The 13,207-nt window shown below is 42.8% G+C and overlaps 1 non-coding gene across 1 annotated transcript; it reads left to right on the plus strand.

Annotated features, from left to right (window-relative positions):
• The first annotated feature begins 1,831 nt into the window (after nucleotides 1–1,831).
• On the plus strand, nucleotides 1,832–1,904 carry TRNAE-CUC. The gene has a single exon. It is a non-coding gene; the product is annotated as a tRNA-Glu (tRNA).
• Nucleotides 1,905–13,207: the final 11,303 nt, after the last annotated feature.

Here is a 13,207-nt window from a genome sequence, read left to right on the forward strand (position 1 = left end):
AAATAAAACTTATCCTAAAGCTATAAACATCCATATAAATACTACTAAGTTCCAAAACATAAGAATGTGTCAGAATATACAACCACCAAGGTATCAGAATTATCACTATCAAACAAAAAAGATAGAAAAGAAGGAAAGTAAAGGAGTTCTCTGAAATAACCTAGAGGGGGGGTGAATAGGTTATACTAGTGGAAATTAACTCTTTTCGATGTATAGGTCCCAAGTGTGATTGCAAGTTAAAAACGATGCGGAATAAATAAAATAGGCACAATCACACAACATAAGATTTTTAGTGGTTCGACTCAATTTGAGTCTAGTCCACTCCCTACAAAAATCCTCTTGTTAGGTATTCCACTAGTTCTCCCTTTCAGTACAATAGGTAAGGAAGAAAACCTTTACAATATTTTTCACGTATAAGAGTATCCTTACAAATCTCCTTTACAGGCAGAGAGGCACCTTTATAATCTCCTTTACAGGTAGAGATGCACCTTACAATCTCCTTTAAGGTAGAGAGGAACCTTACACTCTTTTAAGGATAAGAGGATCCTTACAATCTCTTAAGGATGAGAGGGTCCTTACACAAGCCTAAGTACAGTCTAGACTTAATGTAAAATAGAAAATGGAGAAGTGGAATAAAATAGAATTACCTCTGGTGTGGTGCAAATGAAATATGCAATGATGATAGAATGAATGCACCTTTTGAAGTCTTCTTTATGCTTGTAATGTAAATGCCAAGATGTAGATGAAGACTTGTAGAGGTCTTGAGTTCCTCTTGAATGTAAAATGAAGAACTTGAACTCAAGAGATGGTGTAGACCAATTCTCACTTCTAATGCTCAAATAATGCTTCTCTAAAGTTGGGATTTATTTTTAATTAATGAGTAGTATTAGAGGTATTTATAGGTGAACTTAGTGAAGCATTTTAGGCAGGAAATCAGGCTCTAACGGATGTATTCTGGGACCACCAGTCGACCGCCATCGGTAGCCGGTCGACCGCTAAGAGCCGTTGAGGCAAAATATAGCCGTTGGGGCACTTTCAGGTAGTCAACGGTCGACCAAGACTTTCTACCGGTCAACCGGCTATGTTATCAAACAGTTCCGGTCAACCGGGGCTTCCATCCGGTCGATCGCCAACATGACATACTCTGTTTTGACAGAATGCTGTCATACTGACCAGTCGTCAGTGTTTTGACCATAATTTTTTGGTCCGACCTCAGATTAATCTGAGATCAGTTGCGTTGGACTCAAAACTCAATTTCCTACAACTTCTATGAAGGTTTCATCTCTTAATACTAATTTTAAGATTTCCTAAAATACCCTTGAGTCAGGTTAATGTGGTTTTCACAGAATTTCACTAGAACACATTTTTCCTAATATGTTCCTCACCACTTAGAGACTTTCCATACTTGGTCAAGGTATGCTCTATAGTCATTCTAGTATGATGCAATGTACATGCATGTGGTGAGTACATATATATATATGTGGAAGTTACAAATTACATTAAAAATGATCAATCTATCCTAGTGGTCTTCTTCTTCACTTGAACCTTCCACTCTTTGGCACTTTATCTTCTTTTCTTCTTGTTTGCAATTCCATGTCTTTAAGCTTCATGTCTTGACATCTTGAAGCTTAAATTCTTATGATATCTTCTTCAAGCTTGATGCCAACTTGTTGATACTCTTCATTTGATGACTTCAATCTTCATTTCTTCGTTTCATTCACCAAATTCGATCTTTGATATGAAGTCTCTACAAAACAATACTTAAAGGAAAATTGTGACATACCTTCATATGTTTGTTATCATCAAAACCAACTATAAGAGTGTGGGCATATCCGTTGTAGTCTAGTTGGTTAGGATACTCGGCTCTCACCCGAGAGACCCGAGTTCAAGTCCCGGCAACGGAACCACTTGTAGGATCAAGCGCTTACCAGTCATCCAAAAGCCCGGACTTGTGGAGAAGGTGCAACTTTATTTCTTTAATGTCCAGCCAGCGCAACAGCGGTTCGAGCCGGGATCTGGGCAGAGACTTTGGGCCACCGGTGCGACGCCCAATACAGAGCCCCCATGCGCACCGGTCCCAACAATCCCCCCCAAAGCAACGCCGAAATACCAAAGCACCCATGCGCTTGGGGAGACTCGAACTCGCAACCACCTGCTCTGATACCACTTGTAGGATCAAGCGCTTGCCAGTCATCCAAAAGCCCGGACTTGTGGAGAAGGTGCAACTTTATTTTCTTAATGTCCAGATAGCGTGACAGCGGTTCGAGCCGGGATCTGGGCAGAGACTTTGGGCCACCGGTGCGACGCCCAATACAGAGCCCCCATGTGCACCGGTCCCAACAATACGGACCTGACCGAGGGTCCCCCCTTCGGTTGGGAGTTCGGCCAAAGCCGAACGGACCTGACCGAGGGTCCCCCTTCGGTTGGGAGTTCGGCCAAAGCCGAACGGACCTGACCGAGGGTCCCACCTTCTGTTGGGAGTTCGACTAAAGCCGAACGAACCTGACCGAGGGTCCCCCTTCGGTTGGGAGTTCGGCCAAAGCCGAACGGACCTGACCGAGGGTCCCCCTTTCGGTTGGGAGTCCGGCCAAAGCCGAACGGACCTGACCGAGGGTCCCCCTTTCGGTTGGGAGTTCGGCCAAAGCCGAACGGACCTGACCGAGGGTCCCACCTTCGGTTGGGGGTTCGACCAAAGCCGAACGGACCTGACCGAGGGCAACCCTGTCGGTTGGGAGTTCGGCCAAAGCGGAACGGACCTGACCGAGGGTCCCTCCTTCGATTCGGAGTTAGGCCAAAGCCGAACAGACCTGATCGAGGGTCCTCACCTCGGCAGGGGGCTCGGTAAGGCCGATCCGAATCGACCGAAGGTCTCTCTCTTGGTCGACCCCAAGCCTTGGTCGCTAGTAATGCCAAGGCCGAAGAAACAAGTCAGCCAAAAAAGAAGAAGAAGATGTTGGTTACTCCCACAGGAAGAAGCTCCTAGTGGGAGTAAGAGGGCTCCTGATATAGCCAAATTGACCTCTCAGTGGGGGGCAATGACACGTGTCACCTCTGAGACCCGTGTCCTCCGCCAGACGAAGGTTCCAAGAAATTACTCACGCTCAAGCACGCTCAATCACTGAGGCACGCTCACAAAATCACGCGGGATCACGTCGTCTGCATGAAGGGAATATTCCCCCCCAGAAGGATGGACGTATTCGAGTGGGACTCTAAGAGGGAAGAAGGTGTACCCGAGAAGGACGCTGGGAAGGAAAGGGAAAACCATAAACCCTATGAGCTATATAAGGGGGGCCGAGAAGAAGGAAGAATGTAAGCTCTGATACCCTCACCATTACTCCCTTATTGAACTGTGCGGCCGACCCTGACTTGAGCATCGGAGGACTAACCCCGGACAAAGCTCCGGGCCTCCATCGTCTGTGTTTGTGTAGGTTCGACTAGCGGGGTTTTTTGGCAGCAACAAAACAAAAGAGAATAAGGGAGAGAGAGAGAGAGAGAGAGAGAGAGAGAGAGAGAGAGAGAGAGAGATTAAGTCAAAAGTTTGCTTTGTTGTGGCAAAACCTCTTATTTATGAAGATCTGGTTAGCTAGGGTTCCTAATCCTAGTGGGTTTATAGTTGTCCCACGTGAGCAACCCACGAATGAACCAGGTCAAGACCCTATTCGACTCAGTTCGATTAACAAAAACTAGTTTTATTGAGTAGATTATTGATGCAGATCAAATCAAAAGATCTGCTTATAGTGGGTAGGAGAAAGTCAATCACCAAGAATAATTATGAGAGAAACCCAGGGTGAGGGTGAGGGTGGGGGTGGGGGTGGGGGTGGGGGGAAGAGAGGAGGAAGAAAGAGGAGATAGAAGAGAATAATCTCTATTCTCGATAACAAACTAAACTAATTCTTAATCCATTCATCAAAATTGTGGGTGCTTGTGAGCCTTTACAATGTATTTATAAAGCTGTAAAATAAAATAAAATATAAAAAAATTGGACTCTAAAACTACCAATCGATGGGCTAAGTTGGCAGTCCTCTATTGCCTCCAAATCTTATCCTTAATTCCATCCCATTGACAAATTTACCTAAAAATATGTTTACGTAATAAAAATCTAATAGATAAGTTTACCTAAAAATATGAGGTTGGGGTTTCCATAAGTCCAATATCCCAATTTGACGTCTGAAGTATAAAATTGCAAATGAACAGTAGTATGAACCAAAGATAGAACCTAAATTGCAATTTTCTGGAAATGAAGGATGAATCAAAAGATTACTTAATCATCAATACAATCATAGCTCAAAGCTTCTTCCTCCACTTAAGGATATATCATTTATCTCAAAAGTTTTGAAGTGTCTTACTAAACCCCTTCTGAGTTTTCATTTCCAACACCATTGGCCATAGGGAGAACTATTGTTGTCCATTTGATGCGCAATGCAATTAATAAGAGGATGATGACCTGAAAAAAGAGGNGCATGTGGTGAGTGCATATATATATGTGGAAGTTACAAATTACATTAAAAATGACCAATCTATCCTAGTGGTCTTCTTCTTCACTTGAACCTTTCACTCTTTGGCACTTTATCTTCTTTTCTTCTTGTTTGCAATTCCATGTCTTTAAGCTTCATGTCTTGACATCTTGAAGCTTAAATTCTTATGATATCTTCTTCAAGCATTGATGCCAACTTGTTGATACTCTTCATTTGATGACTTCAATCTTCATTTCTTCGTTTCATTCACCATATTCGATCTTTGATATGAAGTCTCTACAAAACAATACTTAAAGGAAAATTGTGACATACCTTCATATGTTTGTTATCATCAAAACCAACTATAGGAGTGTGGATATATCCCTAACATTCTCTAAGTCCAGCAGGGCCGCACAGGTAAAGTAGAGAAAGGATCCGTCACTCCGTCAATCGTCATCATCATCCATGGTGAAGGTCTCCCCACCTTTAGGCCATGAGGTACACTTGAAGTGGTGGTCGTAAAAGTTAAACCTGTCATTCGTCAAGATGACCTCCTTCTTCACCCAGCAGAAGTCAGCAGCAATTCCGTTAAAAACCTTATCTACGTCCTCGACTAAGGACTGGAAACTGGCCTCTATCCTTCCTAGTCTATGCTATATCGCCAAATCTCGGGTGGCACTCGCCTCCATGCTCTCTAGAATCTGGTCTTGCCTATCTTTCAGGGCACTCATACTCTCCAACAATATATGAAAAGCAAAAGCCTCACTTGAAGGTGGTGGAGCTCTAAAGTGTGGATCTGCAGCTTTGGATTCTAGAGGCTCCTCCTCAAGAATATCCTCCTCATCAATCTCCTCCTCACTGTCCTCCTCTTCCTCCATGCCCTCTGCCTCTTGGCCCCCTGCCTCTTGTAATGCACCCATCAGAACTGGCAACCCCATCCTTCTCAAATTCTCTCTGGTGAATCTGCCCCTAGGTACTTCCCTTCCTCGCCCAACATGTCCACTTGGAAGTACTCAAAGACCTTGGTGAGTGATCTTCCATAGGGGAAACCGAAGTCATTGGGGTGAGCGGTATGGTACTCCATAGTCTTCATCATGATGTAGGGGAGGCAGAGTCAGGAAGCATCCTCTTCTAAGGCCACATAAATGTAGTAGGAAATGTAGGCTCTAGGGAGCAGGTTAATCTAGGCCAGGTGTGCAAACACTCGGGCATCGGCAGTATAGGCTGTCTCAGATGGAGGATGCTCCTTGCTGCCATAGATGGTCTTATAGATATCCTCCTGCATCTCTGGGCTCAATTCCGAGCCCACAACCATTACCCTTGGGGGATTGTAGAAATGGGCACCCTCAGCCGAGACACCTAGGATTCCCGCCAAAAGATCCATGGTCAAGACGATGCTTACTCCCTTCACTAGGCTGGTGAGAGAGTACTCCCCATTCTCATATGAGACCTCCAAATTACAGTAAAAGTAACAGACGAGGTCCTCATAGCATGGACTGTCGGGATGGAGCATGGGTTGCCAACCGAGAGCTGTGAATTTCTCCATCAATCGGAAAGTGAAAAACCCCCAGTCACCATAGTCTTCTCCATCATGACTGGCCTCTTAGAGAAGATGGACCAAGCCACAGCCACTTCAGGGTTGTGGAATAAGCTCTTGTCAAATTCGATCGGGTCGACCGAAGGCTTACTTATGGGTCAGACCCATGAAGAAGAGGAACTTGGGACTGAACTTCTCCCCTGAGAGGTGATAGTCTTCCTCCTTTTGGAAGAAGAGGCAGCCTCTATACCCTTCCTTGACGACATCCTGGAAACACCAAGGATAAGTGTAAGTGTAAATGAACAAAGGAGTATGAATAGAATATGATAAGAAATATTATAAAATGGGGGGGGGGGGAGAGATGAACCGCAAGCAAGGTGACATAAATGATAAAACTTCAAAATGCTATTGCTAATGTCAAAATGCAATAATGCTAACTGGTGAAATTTAAAGGAAGCAAAGAGACATATATATGTAATGATAAAAGAGTCAATGATGCTTATCAAACAAATTGAGACGAAAGAATGTGAGGGTAAGGAAATTTTCTCAAGGCCTAAATGCAATAAGTAGATAGCAAAGAGCACAATGATGGCAAATAGTTTCATTAACATTGAAGAAAATGGATAGAAATCCCAAAACAATAACTTGGGAAAAAGTAGAGGATTTTATGAGTAAAGTTGAGACGATCATAAGGGAAAATTTATGTATCCTTGCAAAGGAATTATTTGAGATAAATTTACTACAAATTGACAGAGGGGTACAAGGTTGTGTCCAATGTTCATAAGAAAAAGGGGGGAAATGAGGAAAACCCTCAAATATTCAAAGGATTTTGACCATAAAGGTAAATTCATGATAAAATATATGAAAACCTAAGAACACATGAATGGAAATGATTTCTCTACTAATGTATGTGTGCATTGAGAGTGAAGAATATCATTTGAACCAAAAATTTGCATTAAAGAAGAAAAATGAGAAGAAAAACGCTAAAACAGAGAAATTATGGCAAAAATTTGTGATTTTCTCTCTATAAATCGGTCAATCAAAGCCAACAAACCATGGAAAGCATAAATGGATCATCACATTGTCAAGAAACAAACGTTACATAGAAAATGAAGTATATAAAGAGATTTTAGGGTTCTACAATGAAAGAACACCGAAAATATGGTTCTCAAAGAGAAAATGGAGAAGGAGAACTTACTTGTGGATTTGAGATGATGAAGAGATGAACGCCGATTTGTTGAGTAGAATCGTGAGTTGAAGCATTGGAACGGACCTTCAAATCATCCTTGCTCTGAGTTGGAAAGAAGAAATGAGAGAAATAGGAAAAATAAGGGTTTTAAAACCCCTTTTAAGTTGCTTGGCCTCGATCGGCAGGCCCAGCCTAACCTTATTCTCCAGTCTTGCCTATCGGTTTGGGTTTCAAGGCCCAGAATGGCCTGAGTCTGGAATTTATTGTGTTTCACTCTTAGTGGGCCCCAATTGGGTGCCAATAGGGGTGTTTTACCACATAGTTAAGCATTGTTGTGAGACCAAACTATGCATGGTTAAATAAATGTGGACATGTTTGGTCATGTGGTGTGGTGTATCAATGTAACCTATGATGAATAGTGCGATTGATTATGAGCTTATGCATATATACTGTGGCACTTAACCAATGTTACATTTTGGTACAAATCAGGTATAGGTCACTATGGTATGCACCCGATCCTGTGGTCGTGCTCATGGTACCTCTCGTGGTCCCCAGCTTATTGGTCGACCACCAATTTCCTGTGGACCTCAACCTGTGGGGCAGTCCTCACACCCACCACCACAAGTGGACCTTAGACTGGAGGAAGTTCAGAGTAACCGACCTGTGAATGAAATTTTGGGTCCCCCATATGTCATCACTTCATGTGACATTGTGACACTTATACAACAGTCGCAAGGAGTATTTTCAGCAGCAGTTGCTTCAATAGCAACAAACTATTATGGCTGCAATGCAACAGTACTTGAACCCAATGTAGTAGGGTCAGCCTCCTAGAGTGGTTATTTCACAGGACCCTCCAGTGGGGTCGGGTGTTGGGGTACAATCAGGAGGAACACCGCCTGGGGTTACACCTCAAGATCAATCAGGAAGTACCCCACTGGTTCCACTATATGGCACTCCTCCGTTCATGATGCCTCCACCCTATCCATACTATCCGGCTTATCCACCTTATCATCCACCATCCACCACTACGGAAAAAGTGGTGGAGTCTTTTAAGAAGTAAATGCCACCCATCTTCACCAAGGTGGGTAATGACCCATTGGAGTAGGACCAATGGATCCAAGAGTTAGAGAAAGTGTTTAATATTGTAAAGTGTACAGAGGCACAAAAGCTTATCTGTGTGGGGTTGCAACTTAAGAATGAAGTTGATTCTTGGCGGAAAGCTTTCAAGCCTATTTTGATGGCAACTCACCCCGAGCTAACATGGGAGCAATTCAAGGAATTGTTCTTGTCTAATTACTATCCTAGAAGCTTCTGAGACCTCAAGGAGGCAGAGTTTATAGCCTTAACTCAAGGAAGCAAAATTGTTCTGGATTATCAGCAACAATTTGAGAGCTTATTTTATTTTTCTCCTTTCCATATGAAGTCAGTCAAGGAAAAAGCCTAGAAGATTTTGAAGGGGTTGAAAACATCCATTGGCACAATGCTGGAGGTATTAGACTTAATCGATTATGCACAGATTGTATAAAAAGCTAAGGCAATGGAAGACAAACAAAGGGGAGAGCCATCCCTTACACCGGGAAGAGGGCAAACCCATATGCCGACTCAGGTGGCCCGAGCAAGAGCTTCCGTGGATCATACTCCTATGGTCCCACCTATAGACAGCCCTATGGGCCATCGGATTATTCTTCCTGGCCAACTAGTGGGTCGGGCACTACATCGTTCGGCTTGAACACTAGTCTGGTGTCTACGGCGCCGAGACGCCCTCGTCCTCTGGTAGTACCAGGATCAATATAGAGAGCTCCCACTCTAGTTCAAGCATCATCGAGCCTATGTTATAATTGTCATTTGTATGGGCATTTTGCCAAGGACTGTCAAGACCCATTAGTTGTACCATCAAGCCAGCCCCCTGTCCGTAAACCAGCATTAACCTAGGGGAACCAGCCTCAGGGAAGGATGTATGCCCTGTCAGCTGAAGAGGCTAAGGCCAGCACAGAAGTAGTAGTAGGTACACTCTAATTAAAAGATTTTGTGATAAAATTTGAGCAACTTGTTGTATTTATATACACTGCAATGCTAGGTGTCTTATCTGTATCAGGTATGCCTACATATGTCTTATTTGACTCCGGAGCTTCGCATTCATTTGTGTCTAAGAGATTTACTAGGAAGCTTGATGTGCCATCTAAGACCTTATAATGCAAGTTAGCTGTTAGCACGCCTACAAACACATGGAACAGTTAAAAAAAGTGTGTGGGTTGTGTTCAATTGAAATTGATGAGAAGAAGCTAGATGCCCAGCTTATCAAATTCAATATGCAGAATTTTGAAGTCATTGTGGGCATGGATTGGCTCTCATCTCATCGAGCAAATGTGATGTGTGCCAATAAATAGGTTAAAGTGTTGGATGATAAAGGAGAAAAGCTTGTATATCAAGCTGAAGGGTCAAAGCAACCTAGAAAGACTATCATCTCTGCATTGCAGGTGGTAAAACTACTAGAGAGTGGGTGTCAATGTTACCTAGCATTAGTACTAGATGTAGATGTGAAGGTTATTCCATTAGAGGAGTTGGAGGTAGTTAAGGAATTTCCTGATGTCTTTTCAGATGATCTAACCCAACTACTACCTGACAAAGCGCTGGAATTTGCCATTGATCTAATTCCTGGAGCTGCCCTAGTGTAAGGCTCCGTACAGAATGGCATCGGCCGAGTTAAAAGAGCTTCAGACACAGCTGCAAGATTTGTTAAAAAAATGGGTTTATACGACTAAGTGTCTCTCCTTGGGGTGCACCAGTCTTATTTGTTAAGAAGAAGGATTGTAGTTTGCATATATGCATCAACTACCGGGAATTGAACAAGTTAACCATTAAGAACCGGTATCCGTTGCTGCACATCGATGAACTCTTCGATCAACTACAAGGTGCTAAGGTGTTTTCAAAGATTGATCTTAGGTCGGGTTATTATCAGCTCAAGATTAAAAGCAGTGACATACCAAAGACAGCTTTTAGAACCCGATACGGTCATTATGAATTCATGGTGCTATCTTTTTGATTAAGCAATGTACCGACTGCTTTCATAGATTTAATGAACCAGGTATTTCATGATGTCCTTGATAAGTGGGTCATCATTTTCATCGATGAAATCTTGATTTATTCAAAGTCAGAAGAAGAGCATGCAAGACACCTGAGAATGTTACTAAAAAGGCTAAGAGAACAGTAGTTATATGCCAAGTTCAGTAAATGTGAATTTTGGCTCAAGCAAGTTGGATTCCTAGGACACGTGGTATCTGAGAATGGGATCGAAGTAGATCCAGATAAGGTAAAGGCTGTAGTAGAGTGGGAGGCACCCAAGAATGTAATAGAAATCAAAAGTTTATTTGGCTTAGCAGGCTACTACCGGCTCTTCATTGAAAAATTTTATAGGATTTCAGTGCCGAGGACCAAGTTGACCAGGAAGGGTGTGAAGTTTGAGTGGTCAGAAGAATGTGAAAACAACTTCCATTAGTTGAAGAACCAGTTAGTGTCAACTCCTGTATTGACCATTCCAAATGGTATAGGTGGGATGACAATCTATACCGATGCATCCAAGATAGGTTTGGGTTGTGTTCTCATTCAGCACGGCAAGGTGGTAGCATATGCATCTAGGCAACTTACGGAGTATGAGAAGAACTACCCCACTCATGATTTAGAACTAATAGCAGTCATTTTTGCCTTGAGGATCTGATGTCATTATCTATATGAGAAAAAGTGTGAGATATACAATGATCACAAAAGCCTTATGTACTTCTTCACCCAACGAGATTTAAAGATGAGGCACAGAAGATGGCTTGAGCTTATGAAGGACTATGATTGTGATATTCAGTATCACCCTGGAAAAACTAATATGGTGGTTGATGCTCAAAGTCAGAAGGCTCAAATTGTATCACTTCTGTACCTATCAGTACACAACTTATAAATGAGGTGGTGTTGATGGATGAGATCCTTCTATACGAGGGGGTAACCTTGGAGCTAGAACATCAGCCAGATGATGTTAAGTAGTTGACCATATCTCTGACAGCCATACAGGTACATCCATCCATCAGGCAAGAGGTGGTAATAAAATAATCTTTGGATCCTGAGCTGCAAAGAATCGGACTGAAAATTCAAGAGAAGACAATGAACGACCCTGACTTTATAATAGCCAATAACGGGGCATTACTATTTTGGAATAGGTTGTGTGTGCCCGATAACATGAAGATACAGGATAAGATTGTGAAGGAGGCACATAGTTCTGAATACTCACTTCATCCTGAAAGTACGAAGATGTACAAAGACCTTAAACAAAGCCATTGGTGGCCAGCAATGAAGACTACAATAGCCTTGTATGTAGTGCAATGTCTCATTTGTTAGAAAGTAAAGGCAGAATGGCATCGATCGTATGTCAATCTTCAGCCACTCCCTATACCAGAGTGGAAATGGGATAGGATCACCATGGACTTTGTCACAGGGCTACCCCTTCACCCAAGGTAATGGATGTGATTTGGGTGGTAGTTGATAGGCTTACCAAGATAGCTCATTTTATCCCAATCAAGACCAATTACTCTATGGACAAGCTAGCCCAACTTTATATGGATAACATAGTCCGTTTACATGGAGGACCGGTCAGTATTGTGTCAGATAGAGACCCGATATTCAAATCTAGATTCTGAAAGAGTCTCCAGCAAGCCTTAGGGACACAAGTGAATCTGAGTACTACTTTCCATCCACAGACCGATGGGCAATCAGAACGGACCATACAAATACAAGAAGACATGGTCAGAGCCTGTGTAATGGAGATGAGTGGTAGTTGGGAAGAATACATACCTCTTATGAAGTTTTCCTATAACAATAGCTGTCAAACCAATATTGGGATGGCTCCATATAAGGTATTGTATGGTAGGAAGTGTAGAACACCCCTAGATTGGAATGAAGTAGGTGAGCAACGAATGCTTAGACCAGAAATGATACAGATGACATGTGACAAGGTCGACGTCATTCAAAAAAGAATCAAAGCAGCCCAATCATGCCAAAAGAGCAATGCAGACAACCGCAGGAAAGACATTGAATTCTAAGAGAGGGAAAAGGTATTCCTCAAAATCTCTCATACCAAAGGGTTGCATAGATTCCACAGGAAGGGCAAGCTATGTCCGAGGTATATTGGCCCATTTGAAATCTTGGCTCGAGTTGACTCCGCAGCATATATGTTGGCTCTTCCGCCCCCTCAGCAATGTTCACAATGTGTTCGACATGTCTATGATGAAACAGTACATCCATGATCCATCACATGTGCTGCCTGTGGAACCTAAATATATAGAGGCTGATATTTTCACACCCCATTCCACACAGAACCAGACCGATGACCGAGTTAACCCAAAACCTGTCAAGATCACATGACACAGTAACCACAGCACAGTATACACACACTAAGTCAAATAAAATTTGTATTTTAACAGAAGTCTTGCCTGTACATATCTGTAAATACCCCAATACCCTTGATACCCAAATTGTATTGCATAACATAATTACATGTGGGCCCGTTGGCGTGATATATAGACAAGAAATACAATTTAAACATCTAGAGCACAAAAGAAGGAACATTCCCAAAATAATAAAAAATAATCCTTATATGGTATCAGTGTTCCTGACTCACAACATAGCTTTCGCACGGGCACTCGGCCCCCGTGCCCAAGATCTTCAGGGACCCACCAGTCCTCGACTAGAAATTCCATGGTGGGTCTTAGCTCTAGCTCTCCGATCGGATAACCTGTAAGATCAACTAAAAACTGTGTGCACGTGGGATGAGCTCACTAGCCCAGTAAGTGAAAAGAAAGACCACATAAGTATAAGCAATACAAATGAACCTATATGCATGTAGTTCATTTTATTATCTTAGTCCACCTAGACAACAATTCTATGTCAAAAGTTATGTGCTACTCACAACCACAGTGTGCGTATACCCCGGGTCCGAGTCGTAAGCTCCATCTAGCGATACGGCCATAGGGTTGTCGGAGAGGCCAG

This window comes from Macadamia integrifolia, chromosome 7 (assembly GCF_013358625.1).
Source record: "Macadamia integrifolia cultivar HAES 741 chromosome 7, SCU_Mint_v3, whole genome shotgun sequence".
Classification (NCBI taxonomy): Eukaryota; Viridiplantae; Streptophyta; class Magnoliopsida; order Proteales; family Proteaceae; genus Macadamia; species Macadamia integrifolia.